Source organism: Aulonocara stuartgranti (genome assembly GCF_965226115.1).
Source record: "Aulonocara stuartgranti genome assembly, chromosome: 18".
Taxonomy (NCBI): Eukaryota; Metazoa; Chordata; class Actinopteri; order Cichliformes; family Cichlidae; genus Aulonocara; species Aulonocara stuartgranti.
In genome coordinates, this window is record NC_138954.1 from 28,796,937 (window position 1) to 28,815,405 (window position 18,469).

The 18,469-nt window shown below is 41.9% G+C and overlaps 1 protein-coding gene across 3 annotated transcripts in view; it reads left to right on the forward strand.

Annotated features, from left to right (window-relative positions):
* The first annotated feature begins 5,160 nt into the window (after positions 1 to 5,160).
* Positions 5,161 to 18,469, forward strand: part of cdh24b (cadherin 24, type 2b) — a 160,695-nt gene continuing 147,386 nt past the window's right edge. For all 3 annotated transcript variants that reach the window (XM_082512993.1, XM_082512994.1, XM_082512995.1), the window contains exon 1: positions 5,161 to 5,550. The gene's annotated coding sequence lies outside the window, so the exon portion shown is untranslated. The remainder of the gene's footprint in view (positions 5,551 to 18,469) is intronic.

The following is an 18,469-nucleotide window of genomic DNA, read 5'->3' on the forward strand; positions in this document are numbered from 1 at the left end:
CAGTTTTCTACGCCCAAGCCTTATATATGGCAAATCACAGCAACGGTTGCCTCAAGGTACTTTATATTGTAAGGCAAAGAGCCCACAATAACACAGAGAAAACCAATTAGGTAGCCCCCTATGAGCAAGAACTTGGTGACAGTGGAAAGGAAAAACTCCCTTTTAACAGGGAGAAACCTCTGGCAGAACCAGGGAGGGGCAGCCATCTGCCCCAACCCGTTTGGGGTGATAGGAGAGCTTTGATAGGTTACTCTAATACTGATAACTAGATCATTAAGGCTTTTACATTTCCTGGTAGGTTTTCCTGTAGGAAACTACTTAAAGTGTGTGCTTATGGAAAAACAAAAATGAGCATGTCATTATGTTAGATCACAGACTACTGTCATATTGTTCTGAGGTAGGAACTCAAATGTACAGATGCAGATCAGGGGAAAGGGGACTTTTTATTAGGCTGATAAAAGTTCAAAAGATTATTCCAAAATGAAGTCATAGAACCTAAATCCAGGTGAAGCAGACAGCAGTACAGAACAAACATAACTGTTTATACTAGGACTGAACTGAGGGTAAATGAGTGGAGCGCAAACAGCTGGATGGAAGCAAAACAAACAAACAAAAAACAACAGGTGAAACTAATCAAGGCTGAGGCGCTCAGTGGAAGTGAAACTAAAGGCAAGGCATGAGAGACACCACACTATCAAAATCAAACAGGAAGCTGTCAAGTTGATAAGACCCCAACTTGACACAGAAGGGCCCATAGGGTAAGGCTAAAAAAATGGGAAAAAGACCAAATGAAACAAACTTATCACCAGATAATGTTAATTCAAAAATTAATTAAGTGGGAAAACAGCTGGGCTAATTTGTAGTGTATATCTAGTAGCCATTATTGGTAATGCAGAAGACTGCGCTCTATAAAAAAATCTTTTGACTTAGAGCAGCTTTCCTTCAAATACGTGTATGCTGTACCTCAGTATTGAGCACATCCAAGCACTGGAAAAAATACTACTTGTCAAAGTATGAAAACATCATCTAAAGTATCATCTAATACGGTTAGCATGCTAGCAAGCTAATTCGCTATCATCTATTTTACTGCCTTGCTAGCTATACAAAACTAAACTAAAAAAAAGACAAATAAAACTAAAACCTAAAAATGAAATGAACAAACTTCACAATGTCTGGTATGGTTCAGAGAAGGAACACAATATGACGATGAAAAATAAAAGTATGAGAACACAGTGTACATACAAAAAACTACAGACAAAGTGGTTTAAAAAATAGATGGATGGATGGATGTTTGTCATCCGCTGAGTACAATGGCTCACCCCCTTCTCTTTCTTTTTCTGAACAAAGCTGTTGAAGCTCTTTCACTCAGGATACATCCACACACACTCATGTTTTCAGATTTATGGGAAAAGGCCTTGCTCTAGTTTCTGTCTTGTTCTTGCACTACTTTTTGTTAGATTAACTACTCTGTTGGCTAAAAAAACCTAAAGACATAAAAACCAAACAAACTGATTAGTTACCAACAATAGACCAATCTCTGTGGTTCTCATGACCCACCAGTTACCTTACAGATTGCTGCTATCCAGCCAGAGTATGCCTCACTTTATCATAAATATTATAGCTCAGCTTGCTAACATTCTCTTGTGCTCAGCCCTTAGTGTCAGAAAGGTTATTAGGTAAAAAGAATTACATCCATTAAAGTTTTGACTAGATGAAGTCACTAGATAATAGACCATGGGATTACTGAATTCATTAGAATTGATCGATCAGGACAGAAACAGTGGACGGTCTTAGATTGTGATCTGCTTCAGTGAGGTCTGGGGATTATGCAGAGCCTATTGAACTGTTGTGCTATTTCTGAAAAAGAGGCATTCTTACATTTAATAAAACGTAATTTTTCACGGTGATGAGCAGCCCAAACTAAATTTCCATTTTCTTGGCCATTGTATTAAGATAGGGGCAGAAATCACAGAGAGCACTTTTCAGATAAAACCAAAGCTGTTTGCACGAGTAGAAGAGCTACGTGTGAAAGTGTGTTTATGTAATTTGGGCTAACTGAGCCTTTTAACTTGAAACTCGCATGGTTTTTACTTGATCATAAACCGTAAAGCTGAGAAAGAACTGATACCCCGGCTAAATCTGTGATGTCTGAGAACACAGTAAATGCGCTCGCTTTTGTGGTACAAGTTGTTTCTTTACACAGTGTCTAAAAAGCCTAAAAGCGTATTTTCTGGTACTGGGTACAATATATCCAGCCTGATTCTGCTGCCTGGCCAACTGAGTGTGCCTGCCAAACATATGTATGGCAAAACTGACTCTCCAGGCTGCAGTAAAAGTGAAGCGCATCCAGGCAGACGCGCACCCTGGCCTGTGGAAGAGAAGAACCAGCACACACAAATGCATCTGTTTAATTTAATCATGTAATCACCCACTCTATAGTTCAATAATAGAGAGAGCAAAACAGGCATGTACATACTGCTCCTGTCTTTACTTTCTCTCTTACACACACACACACACACACACACACACACACACACACACACACACACACACACACACACACACACACACACACACAGAGTCTCTCCCAAGGGGATAAATCAGTCCTTTCATGCTCTGCCGTCTGGCTGGCCCTCTTATACTGTGTTTCTATAACACAGAGAGAGCAGTCTCCGTCTCTTACTATTCTAATGGTCACACATGCACCCCACTCCTCCCTCCCACTCTCTCTGTGTTCTTCAAAGACTTTAAGGTGGAGTCAATCTACAGGTACAGTGCACAGTGAAGATACTGGCCTTTGCACACGTGTAATGACTGAGGAGGGTATATCAGCCTAATGAAATGTGGGTGTGCGCATGCTTTGGCATGTGTGCGAAGATGACGAGGTATAATTTGTTCTTAAGTGATAAGGCTGAGGTAATAGCTTTTTGAAAATAGGACCGTGGTGATGATAAAGGTGGTCTGATTAACATGAATGTAATAATGTTATCACTGGGCGGTAATCGGGTGATGATTTGTTGGCGATAATGATGCTGTTAATGATGGCCCTGTTAAGAAAGTGGTATATTATAGAAAAAGGGACATTTCAAATGCTATTATAACAACAGTAAATGCACCGTTTTATTTATACGGTAAGCATATTTGGATGCATGGATGGAAACACAAGATATTTGTATAGTTTGTATACTCATGAAATGCAGTGAGTATACTTGAGCTACAAGAAATGTGCACATTATAAACCGAGTTCATTTCTATTTTCACTTTGAATGTCATCACCTGTCAATTAGCAGAGTACTAAGAAACTCAGCCACATCCCAAATATTCTCATTTTGTCAGAGCTGCTGGCCTCACAGGGATACCCACAGAGATGTCCTTTTGATGTTAATACAGCAACCCACTGGAAATCTTGGATGGTGACAGCAAAAGGTTCTGTTTCAGACAGTGTTGAAGTTGAGATAAGAAATCAGCGGGAGTTGGGATGTAAATCACAAGATTTTTAACCTGGAAAAAGCAATCCATGAGTTGTCTGGGAGCTTTTATGTTTTGCACTTTGTCTCAAGTCTTTTGACTTGCTCTTTGGGGGTTTTTTTCCGCCTGGTCTCTTGATTCACTGTACTCCATCCATCCATCCATCCATCCATCCATCCATCCTTCATTCCTTCCATCCATCCATCCATCCTTCCTTCCTTCCATCCATCCATCCATCCATCATACCCACTTCCAACTAGGGTTGCTGTGGGATGGTGGGCTGGACGCTATTCAAGCTGACAATCCATGAGGTACGATGAATATTAAGAGCCCTCAGTGGGTTAAAATGTGATGCTACACAGTCGTGATCAACGATTGTAGAAAACAGTCATTGGTCGTGACAAAGAGTTGATATCTCACAAGCTGGGTCTGAGAGCAGTCATCTCTGACATACTGGTATCTTTGACGAAACAATAACATTTGATGCTCTGTATCTGTGTTACCAGTGTCAAAAGGTCAGCTTTAATAATGCTCCAATAGAATAAAGACAGGGATTGAGAGTGCTGAAAAAGGCTCCTTTACTAAAAGTGACTCATAGTGATTATCATGATTAAAACCAATAGATCGATGAAACTTTAAAACAAAAAACGTTTGGCATCACTTTCTACGGAGGCAGGGTTTATAAAGACTTTATACTTTCTTCTTCTTCTTTGTATTAGAAGCATAAAGTAAAGCAGTGAATGTCTCTGCATGATTAACTGTAACACGATGTTACAGAAAACTTTAGGAAATAAAATTTAGTATCATTTTTTAAAATAACGTTTATGAAGGTTTTTGTTGCCTCAGATCATGGGAGGCACCTTTAGCACTGTCACTTCAAAGCAAGAAGGTCCTGGGTTCGAATCCAGCAGCTGGTCGGGGCCTTTCTGTTTGGAGTTTGCATGTTCTCTTTGTATGTGTGGTACTTCTCTCTGGCTTTCTTTAACAGGCAGTTTTAACTTAACTGGTGATTTTAAATTGGCTGTAGGTGTGAATGTGAGTGTGAATGGTTGTCGTTCTCTCTGTGTTAGCCCTGTAATAGACTGGGGGCCTATCCGAGGTCCACCCTGCCTCTAACCCAATAACAGTTGGGACAACCAACATTATATTGCATAAATAATATTTTTCTTATAACCGACAATAACATATGCATTGGTCTTTTTTGCTCCCCCCCCCCCCCCCCCATATGTCTGGCAACCCAAGTATATTAGTGGATTAGTAGATTTATTAACAATGGCTTGAAACATTAGTCTTTCTTAAAAACCAATATTATTAAAAGTTGTACCAAAAATCCTTTTAAAATTTTCCCTTTAATATGATTAATGTTTCTAAAGTGACTTGTGGCATTGCCTACGGTGCCTTAGTCAACCTCTCCTCCACACTAATGGAGTGAGATAATGCTTTAATTTTCTAAATAGCCTGGCGACCCAAAGCTCAATAATGTGTTTTTGATCTTAGTAATATCTTAGAAGTACTATGTGAAGCTTAAGTATATTATCTATTAAGTTCCAATTAAGGGTTTAGAACACATAAACTCTGGAAAAATACCTTTTAGGAAAATAAAAGTATTACTGAACTCTTATAACAAAGAAACAGCGTAGGTTGTGAGTGCAATTGTACTGGAAAAATTCTTGTGCACAGGAAACTCCAGCACATAAGGCAGATGAGAGTGATGTATTGATACGTGATGAATGATGATCACGATGATCACGCCGGTGGCGGAGGTGGTGGATATAATTATGAGTGATGATGGACATAATACTGATATTAATCACTCCCGAGGAAAAAAGGCGATGATTAAGAATTCAAAAGACGGGACAAAGAGAGAGAAAACCGTGGAAATTAGGAGGTGGGGAAAAAAAAACGTGCACGGATTTTCGGGAGTGACGTTGTTTGAAAAGACAGAGCGAGAGAGAGAGTGGGGGAGAGAGGGAGAGGGAGAGAGGAGAGACGGCGCGATAACAGTGTTTGCCCTTCTTGGACTCAGTTTTGTGACCGGCTGACGGACGAAGAAACTTGAGGCAATCCCACCGACATCCTGAGGTAAATTCAAAAATGTCCTAGCCCAGATAATCCTGTCTTTGAAAGCACTGTTTCTGTTTTGTTTTTTTATTATTACCTCGGTCAGGTTGGCTGGAGATCAGACCCAGTTTTCCCCTCTGTTGGTATTTGGGAATTGCGTTTCTCCCCGTCTGCTATCAGGCGACACTGCTTGACATTCACCGTTTTTTAAAACTGAAATTACGGCACGTGACGCGTAAAATACCCACATATCGATCCGTGTTCCCTCTGTACTATTTCAGCGAAACAGATGGATGTGGTTAATTCTCGCGGCGGTCCGACTCCGCGCGTATTTCCGACACTCCGGAGGGTCTACTGGGTTTTAGTCGTTGTAAAAGTATATCCCTCGAATCTCAGTGGAAAATTTAAGGACGGACTGTTGTTGTAAAAATTATTATAGAGCTATCACATTCATAATGGCCGACAGTGAACGTGGAGTCCTAATTGGGAGCCTGTGGTCAGAGACTGAGGACTTGTCCAGTGTGCTTGTATGTTGGGGAATTTCACAACATACTTACTGTTGTGCATACCGATTGATTATCTTATTGGTCGTTCTTTCATTGATTCAGTCGGGTGTCTATTCCTCTGATCACAGAACGAAGAGGATGCCACTTTCAATGCAAGCCGGACGGGCGCAGTGTTTTTACGCGTGCGAGCCGATTCCCAACAGACGGAGTGCACTGCTACTGACAGACTGTCACTATACGGAGCACCGACACCCCGCGGCAAATATTTTACCTGCGCGCCGTCCGTATGTGGAAATTTGTCTGCGGTTCAGCGCGTCCCTAATGAGGGTGATCGGCTGCGAGTCGCTTCAAAAACCCAGCTTAATTGCGTCCATTTATTACGCGACCCTATAAGTCGGTGATAATCAGTATTTGGCTTCATATCCACGGGTGTCTGGTGACGTGCCTGTGCCTTTGCAAAGTGTTCTGTTTTTGCACAACTCTAATATATGTATATATATATATATAATATATATGTTCTCTCATTTGTGTGAGACCTTAAGCATCCTTTGCTCTACTGGGAAATACATTTGCTTAGATTTATGACCTGCCTTCTCAGGTTATATCGATTATGGCAGCCTACTGCCGTGCTTTATTTTTGTAAGAGCAAGAAAAGTGGGTCTGCCACGTCTATATATAATTTCTTCATGTTGTAGGGAGGAAAATCTCTGCCATGATGGCCCCCTGTTGAACATATACATAAAAACTAATGTGATACATGAATGACTCCCTCACACACACGCGCACACATGCACAAACACACATGATGGGTCTTAAGCGACTATAATGACTCTGATCAGTGCGAGACATGTTTATGTATGTGGAAAGCTCATGTATTATACATTGTTGTTGCACCGGGGTGTTTGGGTGCAATCAGCTCAATGTCTGTGAATACCATAGCTGCAAATGTGTTTATGTACATCTGTGATGAATGTGAATGCGTTTATCTTTGAGTGTACATTTGATCACGTGAGCACATTTGGGCATTTTTCCCTGGACCAGCTGTGATATTACATGGCTCTTCTGTGGGAAAAAATATGATTGCTTCTACAAATACTAGTCTCAATATCAATACCTTATCTTGTAATGTGGCTAAGATAAAGAACCCACTATGATTCCGTTATTAACTGTTCACACCGAATAGCCTTTGCACAGGTGGGGAGTAACAAGGGGAAAGGGGATGTAAAAGGAGGGCAGAGAAGGATGAGGAAGAGGGGGAGGCTAGGAGAAATCAATGGATTGGAGGGGGTTAGTATGGAGGAAGAGGGAGTGGATGAAATGTGAACAGGTAGAACATGAGGTGAGATTAGAGGGAAGAGTGGGAAACGAGTGGACGGTGGGTGGAAGATGGAGAAGAAGAGGGAGAGGGTGGTAACAGTGGAAAGAGACAGGTTGCATTGAGTCAGTGACTTATGCTGACGATAAAACTGCCTGAAGAAAAGAAAGAAAGAGAAAGGTGCTGTTGTTGTGACACGGGAGGGACACGGAAAATCCCATTAGCGGACATTACTGGGTGTTGTGGACACCAGCAGAGGAAGAAGAAAGGGTTGGTGTAGATGGTGAGTTACTGAGGAGGATGCAGGATGGCACAACTCAGAGAGACAGAAAAAGGCACAGAGGACTTATAAAAGGAGAGGAACAACAGCTGAGGAGGCTGCAGGAGAACGATATTTGAATTCAGGTCTCGAGTGAAGATTTTCTTTAACAATTCTCACCTGTCAATCTTACATAACCTTGTTGCCTCTCATGCCTGAAGTGGCTTGTAATGCTTTGCCAGCAAGACAGATCACTTACTAATACTGTCCCAGAGAGTCCGCTAGTCGTCTTTGTTTAAAGGCTCAATCAAAAGCGGTCAATAACATGCCCTCAAAGATGCAAACGTCCAAAAACGGTGATCACCAAGTCAAAGAGAGAAAGACGCCTTCGCATGGAGCCACACCCCCACTTCATGGAACACACACACACACAGAGGACATGAGAAATGATCAGTGAGCCTCTGTTTCCGTTTGATTCCCTCCTAATGAGAATAGGAGAACCCCCGAGATGAGCACCCTTGGGGGCTTTTCTATTCCGAGAAAGTGTGTGGCAGTCGATGGACGCGTACCATTCATTAGCTGACAATTCAGTGAAATGAATCAGACAACATGGCCTCCCAGGGATCCTTGTGGAGAACAAGGAAATGAATGCTTAGTGTTCAAGACATGAACGTTCCCCAGGGCCCTCACGCAGAGAGGTAATGCAATTGCAGAATTCCTTTTTCCTTTCCGATTGTTATAAACGGAAAAGGGAACAAGGAGCTTCTAGGATCTAAGATCGCCTCAGATTCTGCTCGTGCTCTCTTCTCCTTGCTTTTTTGGGATTGGGGAAATGAGCTGTGTAAAACCTTCGGCAGAGTACTATTCCTCTGGTGTCAGTCTTTGAAAGGGGAAGTGAAACGTCTGCGACTCTGAAGTGACTTTGCCCAGAACTAAATCTCAACTATATCATCTCCAATTACCTACTCAAGGCAAGAGACTGGCGAGCCATTTTTCACCCATACGTGATGTTCCCTTTAAACTCCAGCTGGATGCGGAGGGCGAACAGTTCATTGCCTCGGTGCCCTTTGATGGTGATTGGGCATCAAAGGAGGGGAAAGACACATGGTTGCTGATGCAAACTTTTTAAGAATGGAAAAACGCCAATGGATTCACAGCAAGCATCTCTCAGGGAAAGTGTTGAATTTAGGTTCAACATCCTTCACGCTTTTCTCCGTCCTCCCCAGCCTCCCTCCTCCAATACTGTGATGTGTCCCCAGCGTTCCAAGACTGAGGTTAGAGCAGGACAGGCTGACCCCAGCTTTAGCAGTGCTGTGTCGAGACATGGAGTCAGTCTCTCCCCCGGTGGTGATGTGAGGAAGGGAGGGGAGAGAGACGGTCATTTAGAGGAAATGGCTATGCCTAGCAGTGCAGTCTTTTTCCTCACTATAGGCCTGTGGGATGGTGCTGCAGAGTCTGTCACGGTCTGATTGCTCCCAGATCAACACTGCTGTTTACTCGTGTGCACGTGACAATAGATATGCACGCACCTACTCAAGCAGTGGCGCACACCTTGCATAAGTTGTCAAATGAGCATAATTTCCAACCATATTTTATTGTGAACTTTAAAATTTTCCCCTTGTGCAAGCGTGGAGGTGCGTTGTCTGTCTGCTGCCAGCAGTGGGTCTGCGTTACCACCGGGCAGAACTGAATTTCTGAGCTCGATGTCAGATTGGTGGAGGCAACCCCCAGCTCGGTGGTGGATGGCTTTTTGAATGGGTGGGATGAAGGCGGACTCCCGTGAAAAAAGTACAGCAACTCGCTCCACTGGAGACATTATTATACAGAAAGACAGGAGGCTGCTCCAGGCTGTGTGTGGAGGCGTGTGTGTATATATGTGTGTGTGTAACTGTGTATTTACATTTATACCCCACTGTGCAGAAATGAGATAGAGAGAGGGCAAGGGAGTTGGACACTGACAGAAAGAGAAAGCCCGTATGACTGTTGGTTATAGGTGTGTGTGTGTGTGTCAGTGTGTGTGTTGGTTATAGACCTGCTGCCACTGGCTGAAGTATTGGAGTTGTGAGCTAAAAAGAATCCTTTCTCTAGTTATTTCAGATGGAAATTTGAATTTGAGCCAAAATGAAATATGATACTGGGCATTTTCTTACATATTTTTTTTCTAAATCTATTTGGAACGGCTTCAGTTTTTTCACGCAGGTGCACAGATGTTAAATAAGCATGCCAAAGAAAAAAAATGGTGGTAATAGTAAGACTCCCAGAGTCCCTGACGTTGGATTAAATTGGGAGAAAGAAACTAGACAAATCCAGTATATATGACTTATTTATTTATTTCAAGCTGTGTTAATAAAAGATTACATTATGGAACTGACGAATTACACTACAGTTAGTAATCACACCTATGCTGTATTACTTTATCAGGTTTGGATCAAGGGTTGACTGCTGACTATAATATCACTTTCTTCACTCTGATTTTTGGGGGGTTAGCTTGCATAGGAAATGAGAAAGAAATCATATACCTGGTCTTACTGTGTCTCAGTAGCCAGCTGGCCTCCCCTGCATGGGTTCCCTGCGTTTGGTTAAAGGCAAGTATTTAGTTAGCATATGTTAGCTTAGCTTCAGTAAGTCTCTGGGGCAAAGCTAACATGAAGGGTAACAGTCTGCAATTATGTCATAACCATAGGCTGGCTACTTGTTAAACCATACATGTCTTGTTTTCTGTTTCTCCCACAGTTTCTCTGAACGTTCAGTGAGTTATATATAATGAATAATGTATGTTTTCTATGTACAACACCAGTGTGGCTAATTTTCAACAGTCAGTTGGTGTGTTAACTTTATTAATAGTCTGTCTGCCACCAGAAGTCTTTGGGAAAATGGTAATTTGGGTGAACATGTCCTTTAAATATCCCAGGGGGAGAGTGCCACGGTGGATTTGAGCTGAAAAAGCCCCCCAACTTGTGTAAAGCCTAAAGTCCCATGATGCAACAGTATGCTAAATAATTTAACAACTATCAGCCCACATCTGTCCTATAAGTCAGTTTTTCGCTTATATATCATTAATTATACTTGGAATGACTAAAATTATCTTGATTTGCTATGATAATTTCTTCAACTACAGCAAACATATTGTGCCACAAAATGCGTTTGCATTATTACCAGGCTTCCTTATGCCGTGTTTTCATACTTAAATGATCGAGAGGTCACAGAAGCTACCTTAGGTATCCACCTTTATAACAGTAAACTATACTACTGCAAATCCCGACTATAAATTTAAAGAAAAAGAAGAGAACAGTAATCTTTGCAAAAAACAATTAAGTCTAGTGAACAGACTTTTCTAGAATGAGACTGTTGAACAACTAGACGGAAAATTATGATTCTGTGTATGACAGCTCACCTGTCTGAGGTTGGGGAAAATTACAGATTTTGATTTATCGTTAGGTCCTGAACACTCTTTGTGTGTGAGGAATATTAAAAGCTGTGAGTATTATTGCTGTTGTGCCACATTTGTAAATTTGGTAACTTTCTTGCTCTGAGCACACTCATATGGACTCTGTAACTCTAAAGTGCAGCATTGTAGGCTATTTAATAAGCTCAGAGGAAAGACTCCTACAAACAGCTAGAAGCAAGAACTGCAACCTCAGAATGTTTGTGGAAGCAGGATTAAGTCTTCGTAGTTGGTACCTCTCATTCATAACCTCTTACAGGCTTGCTTCTGTGCTTCTGGCAACTCCAGCTCTCTGTTGGGTTTATGTACCGACGATAGTGCTGTAATGTGGAAAATGCTAATACTCAAACTTTGCCCAGGTACGGAAAAAGTCTGTTTAGACAAGACAGCTTTTTTTTCCCATTTAAAAATAAAAGGCTTTATTTTATTTAGTGTGATTATTTTGAGCACTGTGAGAGCATACGTCAGGAAAATTACTGTGCACATAAGATTCTTTTAAATCACGAGTCACGGCGCTGGGAGGTCTTAGGTGTACAAGTGAGGAACAGATCAAAGAACAGCCATATCAGTCACACAGCCCAGCTTGCATTACTTCCGTGTACAAGGATAATGAGGGTGGAATCCATGAGGGGGATCAAATCTCACTGAGCTGCACTGAAATGAAAGAGGAAACAATTAGTGCTTTAGCACATGGAATCTGAAATCAGGAAATTGAACATTAAATTAGAGTCTCTCTATTTAGACATCACATTGAAGTGATTAGTTTTAAAGCATGTGACTGAATAGCGGTTTTCAATTTTACAGCTTTCCCTGGATTTCCATTTGCGTGTCCTTATTTCTCACGCCATAAGTCATAAGCACATATGAAATTGAAGGCACTAACTCAAGCTACTTAAATAATTTCACCATGGTTTAACACAATTTAGAAAGACTTTAATAAGCCTTGCAACAAAAGGTGCCAATGACTGTAACCGTCGCTTTGGAATTAAATTTATCATACTCTGAAAATTAACTATTTTTCTCGACAGTTGCTTTTGAATTGGGGGAAAAACTGCTTCCACAGGAGGTAGCTCATTTTTTGTGTGTGCGTGTGTTATTGTGCTATTTATCACTTCTGTGTTTGGGCTCATCTTTATCAAGGCTGCCAGTAATTCTGGTATAAAATGCTGTGCGTGCCTGAGGTAGGAGTGACTGTGTAGGTGTCTGCTCGGGCTGGTGGTAATGTGCATCTGCATGGCTGCGTGGTATCACAACAGCTGCAGACGTGTGTGTGTGTGTTCGGGGGGGGCCACGACAGAATGAAACCTACAGCATAAGCAGCCACCCCTGACATAGAAGTCCTGTAGGAATTGAGCAAATCCTATTGTAAATTTGCCTACTCCATGAAGATAATTGGCTTATTCCTGTGTTAAATAGCCGGTCCTACAGGACACTGACTGGGCTTAGCATGCTCCATGTAGACAGTGTGTCTGTTCCTCTGCTTCTTAGGGACTTAGAGGCACATTACATACTGAATTACTGTATGACAATGATGAACTGATAGCTGCCGTGCACAGCCCAGAGCTGCTATGCAGGGACAGACACGAACAAGAGTCTGCAAGGGCACAGGTTCCATTCCTATGGGGTGCTCCTTTTTGAAAAAAGCCTATATGGCTCCAGCTGCTTGATCTATGAAAGGCAGTTACACAGACAGGCTAGTTTAGGAACAATATGCACATCCAAGACTTCAGAGCTACATTTTCCTACATCTTGCAAAGCTCCCAATTTCTGGTTTTCATGCTCAAGTCTAACAGTTTCAGGCTTCTGTTGAGCTTGGATGTGGAGAAAGTGTTGCGTAGCCTTACCTAAATCATTATCCACACATCAAACACCATCTGGCTTTCACTCCCTTACTTTGAAGATTCCTTCCTCATCAGCCCTTTGCCTAAAGCAGACACAACAGATAAATGTGTGTGTGTTTGTGTGTGAGCATGCATGCATATATGCAGACGAGCTTACATGTGGCTTTTTCATGCTTGTTTTAACCTCGTAGCTGCTCGGTAACTCTGTAGCAGAGGTTGTCTCTCTGTTTCTTGGCCTCTGGGCTGCTGCTTAGTGATGAACCCAGCCCCAGCTGATCTAGCAGCTCAGAAGTGGTGGTGGGGGGAGAGAAAAGCACCAAAATGCTCAAATGAGAAAATGAGAGATTCAGAGATGGATGAATTGTCAGCGGATGTGCAGCTGTTCAGGCTCGCACGTGTGTATTTGGAAAGCTAGAGAGCTAGCTCGCGCAATTCTGGGACATGACCGAAAACTGTCTAGTTAGAGTGCATCAGGAAATGGATGAAAAGGAGAATTCCCTTCACGTGGTGAGAGGAAAGAGCCAAAGCTCGAAATGCTTCATCCGTGTGTGTCCTGATAGCTGCTAAGTTGAACAAAGGCAGCAACAATGCTATATTTCCAAACTAGTGTGTCTGTGTGAAAACATGTCGGACATGCTGTGAAGTGAAATGGTTTAAAGCATCTTTTAAAGATTGACTGATGATATTGAGCAGATGAAATGGCAGCACCTTGGGGAGGGATTTTTGAAGCTAAAAATACAGAGGTAAAGGAAATATGCAGTCATGGTTATCTCTGTGTCAAATTGCACTGATAGATACCATAATATGGGGTTTTTTTTGGCTAGGTGTGATGTACTCCATCCTGTTCCATGTCAGCGTAATCTGCCATCTCTGACTGTGTAACGGATCGAGACCGAGTGTATCCTGGCATGCGTGCGCGTGCATTCGGGTGCGCGTGCATCCGTGCGCTTTCCAGCCCTCTAGGAAGGCGTGGAGTGGGCCGTAGAGCATGAGGGTCATCAGTAGTGTAATTAATGTAGTGCAGTTCAGTTGTCATGCGTGATATTTCAGGGCTCCGATCTACTTGAGAAGGCTTTTTGATGAATGGCCAATTAGAAGCAGACTCCTCATGCCTGGTGGCTGACTGATCTCTTTTTAATGGCACTCCTTTTTCTTTGATAAAACACAAAATGAATCATCGATACCCTGGCCCGGAGGAGCACCAAGCTCCGCGTTTAATTGTAATTGGGTCGAGACTGTGCCTGTGTATGTGTCTCTGCAAAGAGTGCGGCAGAGCACTTTTGCGGTAATGGCGGTCAGCCCCAGTCATACTCTGATGCACATGGCTGCTTTTCCGAAACATTATATGTAATTTTCTGGGTTTGTGTGTTTGTCTTTATTCCTCTATCCACATCATCTTTGTTGATCTATTAGAAGATTATTTCGGCAGCCCAGCTGTGGGCACGCTTGCAAACCCTCCCCCCAAAACACTAATTGAGTCTCATTGTTGCTGATTTTTTTTGAGTCTGACTGCTATTAAAGAACTCTTTAATCAGACAAGTTTTGCTTCCAAAAAAATAAAATAAAATCCATGCTTAAACTTTGTTGCTCTGTTTTTGATGCTCTAATCAAAAAGTCCAATTTTATATGCATAATTAATGCTACAGAAAAAGAAAGACGAGAGAGAAAACCAGCCTTAAAACATCCAAAGAAATACAAAGTCTCTTTTCTTCTTTGTTTGCCAGTTCCTCAGGAGATGGCCACGATGTATTTGCCATTTCCTCAGAGGGGGTGATGCGGTTGGGAGAGGCGGTTGTTTGAACTGAAGCTGTGAAAACACACCGTGTAACAGTCTGAGCAAGCAGCTAGCGTCTCAAACCAAAGAGCCCACCAGGAGCTTTTCGACCACCCAACGGGCATTAAAGGTCTTTGCTACCCCTTTTATTTTTATGTTTCCCTGGGTCTCAGCAGCTGGAGATTTCTTCGCTTCCTCAAGCAAACAGAAGAGGTTCACAATGGGGTGATTAGTGCTGTCAAAATGCCATCCTCTGCTGATGTTGGGGGGACTGGGATAATAATCTTGTGATTCCCCGCCTGAGACTGCTGGAACACGTCGCTCATACCCGTCTGCCTGCAAATGGCACATACATTACGCGCCCTCGGGAGTCTCGGGCTCGGACGAACTTTCTTCAGCCTCGTACCTCAGCTCCACTACCACCACAATGTGACGTGGCTTCAAGCTGAAATTGCGAAGCGGACCTTTCACACTCTGTCACAAAGGAAGCTTGCTTGGCAGGTAGGCACTTGGGGAGATACAGAGGGAATCTTATTTTGTGGATTTAGACTTCATATACATCTTTATCATCTCCCCGACCTTGAGTTGCTGTGCTGTTCAGCGGCGACCCCAATTTTGTCAGGAACCTTGAATGGTGATGCGCGCAGTCTCTCGGGCACACGGGCAATCGAGTCAACAAAAAAGGGATTTTTTTCCCCCTTTAGAGTTTAGTGTGTGGTGTGGCGGCATGTGTGTCAGGGAGAGGGTGCGCATCTATGTACGTGCGCTGACTCAGTAATCTTTCTTGCCTGCTGCCTGGAACCGTCAGCATCTTTCCTCCAAACAAAGTTTTCTGACTGTGCCTCTGCCAGATTTAAACTGTGTAGAACATTAGTGTAACAGCCCACGCTCTTAGAATACAGATTTGTTCTTGAGTGCACGCCAAATGGCCTCTATATTTTATGAGCCTCCTCTACTAACATACCATCTTGAGACTAATTATCATGGTCGTACTCAAACACAAAGCTCGTTTATTATTGCATTGACATCACATTTGTTTTGGCTTGGCCTACATGGCAGGGACTTCACAGCACTACAATGCTGGAATCATGTTTTGAGCTTGACAGAGCACGCTTTGGATGGAGAATCTGTTCTACCGTGCGTTGTACAAGGTGTTAGGCAGAAAGGTTGTTTGTTCTTTACAATCTTGTCATTTGTCTCTCTTCAAGTGGACTGTATTTTTTTTCCTGTTCCTTTTTTTCCTCTTCACATGGGAGTCACACTCAGTTCTTGGAAGGCTGGCTTCCTCTCATGGTTCTGTCCTAGAAATGCCTTGGTACTTTTTTTTATTATCATAATACTTTTTCCCCCAGCATAGTGTATCTGTACACTGATTCCAGCTATTTTTACACACACTGCAAGACTATTAATAAAAGTCTGAGTAATGCCGGTCTGAAAAATGGAAATGGTACATGAAAGAGGAAGTGGCAAATTAAAGGAGTTTTCAGTAAATGACGTATAATAGATTTATTATGACATTTTTTTTGCATGTTTTTGTAATTCTGTTGTGTACTTATAATAAAATACTGCAGTGATCCCATTAGGGAGTATCACAAAGGATTTTACCAAGCTACCACAGCTATTTAACACACCAATTTATCCCTTTCCAGGATCACGAGGCCAACAGATTCTATCCCAGCGCGCACTGGGCAGAAGGAAGGAAATATCCTGGGCAGGTTGCCAGTGTTATTGCATGATGAGCACAGACACAGACAACAGATAGACATGGGAAAAACACATTTGAACTATGGGTTTGAACTATGAAACACTGAAAATCAAATTTAAATTTAATTTCTTGGAATTTCACATAATAAAAGTACAGAATATAGATAACAATGGATAAAGACAGCTAAAAAGAGAAAGACAGAGTGTGAAATATCTGCACAACTGCATCACAGCCCCAGCTAATCTATGGTAAACCCACACAGGTGTATTTACTTAAGTGGTTTATTAGACATGGCACCACTCCAGTCCTTAACAGAAGCCTCCTTCCAGACCTCAAAGCATGTTTGCTGTTGTACTCAGCACTAGTTCCACAATTGTGTAGAACATGTACATGACTATTCTATTCTAGTTTACTAACGTAAGACGAGGGGCATGTTTTCTAGTTAACTAGCCAGCTAGCTATCTAAGTAGGTGTAGGAATCTTTTTTTTGTTAGCTACTCCATGTAGCTGGATGGACATAGTCACAGTGACATCACCTGTTGTAAGTAAGTTTAAATTTGAAGCCTTAAGCAGAGTGTTTTCAGTGTTCCTGGACGTAGTGATCGAGGGGCAAATCTGTGGACCTAAGTACACAGACTGAGAACAGCGTGCTGCTGTCAAGTCATTTTATTCAGTGTCAGTGTGAAATTAAGGATGAGGAGGGTGTGGGTCTGATTGTGAAACCACACAGTTCTAATTTACAACTCGTTAGCCTATGAGTGTGCAGATTCATACCAAATATCTCACAATTCCATATTGAAACATGATTTACAAAACAGACGTCATTTTTTAATTCAGTATGCACGGTGGCCATTAGAGGTCAAACACTTGAAAAGGTTGCAGTGTTTTACCTCTCAGGGCCTTGAATATGACCCAAAATGTGTGACTCGTCACATAAACTTAGTAGGAAAATGTCCATGGACAGGTCTGTAAGTTCATCTCCTTCAGTAGTGAAAACCCTTGAATTTTCTTCAGTCTGCCTTTGATCTTGTTCAGTCCTGCTTAACTCAACTGAAGTTGGTTTTAAGTCCAGACACATCTAAGTTCATGTTATTATCATATGGGACAGAGTTGTTGTCTTCGCTTCCTAAGATCAAAACCATTCAATGGGCTGAAATTGAAATGTTACATCTTATAAGCCACAATTTTTAGGTACCTAGGTAGCATCTAGTTTCCAGGTATCATTATAGATCACAATTTGTCATTTGAAGCTCACATTGAAAGGCCTGTGTCCAAGCTGAAAGTTCAAATAGATTTTTTTTTTTTTTTTTAGGACTAAATCCTGTTTTTCTCTCCAAGTGAGGAAGAACTTAATCTTTTTTAATGGTGCCCATCATTGTACTTTGCATTTTATGGTTGGCTTTGGACATCGTGTACATCACTGTTCTCTGTATGTTGCTGCTGAGTGGCTGTCTCTGGATATCCACAGACTTTTCCATTGGTTTGTTTTTATCTATAAATCTATGCTTGGTCGGTTCCTTCTTATCTGTGTGTATGTGTGTAAAAACTGCAGCCAGTATAGCCTACGCTCTCACAATATTATACAAATGTTTGTCCCCAGAGTCAGAACCGAATTAGGAAAAAAAAAAAAGGCTCTTAAATACGCTGCCCCTGTTTCCTGGAATAATCTCCAGCAGGCGCTGAAATTGTCAGAACTGGTGATGAAGTGGGAGTGGAAGTCCATTTTAAAAGAGCGAGAGAATAGCTCTTTTGGTCAGTGTGACTGCTTTTAATATCACGCTGTTATTGCATATGATTCACATGTTTGTGTTCGCTTGTCTGTACTGGATACGAACTGTATTTGTTTCTTTACTTCTTATATTGCTATGTGTTGTATTTTTTTCTTCTTAGCCAGGTCTTAGACAGGTCTGTCTTGAAAAGAGATTTTAATCTCAATGAGACTTTTAGCTAGATAAATAAGGGCTATAAAGTATTTTCCCGTCGACGTGCACACGACAGCAAGTCTTATTTTGAATCACCATCTAGTAGCCTTAATGCACGATTTTAGGCACTTTCACACTTGTTTTATAGTGTCTATGTCAGTAAACGTACTGCA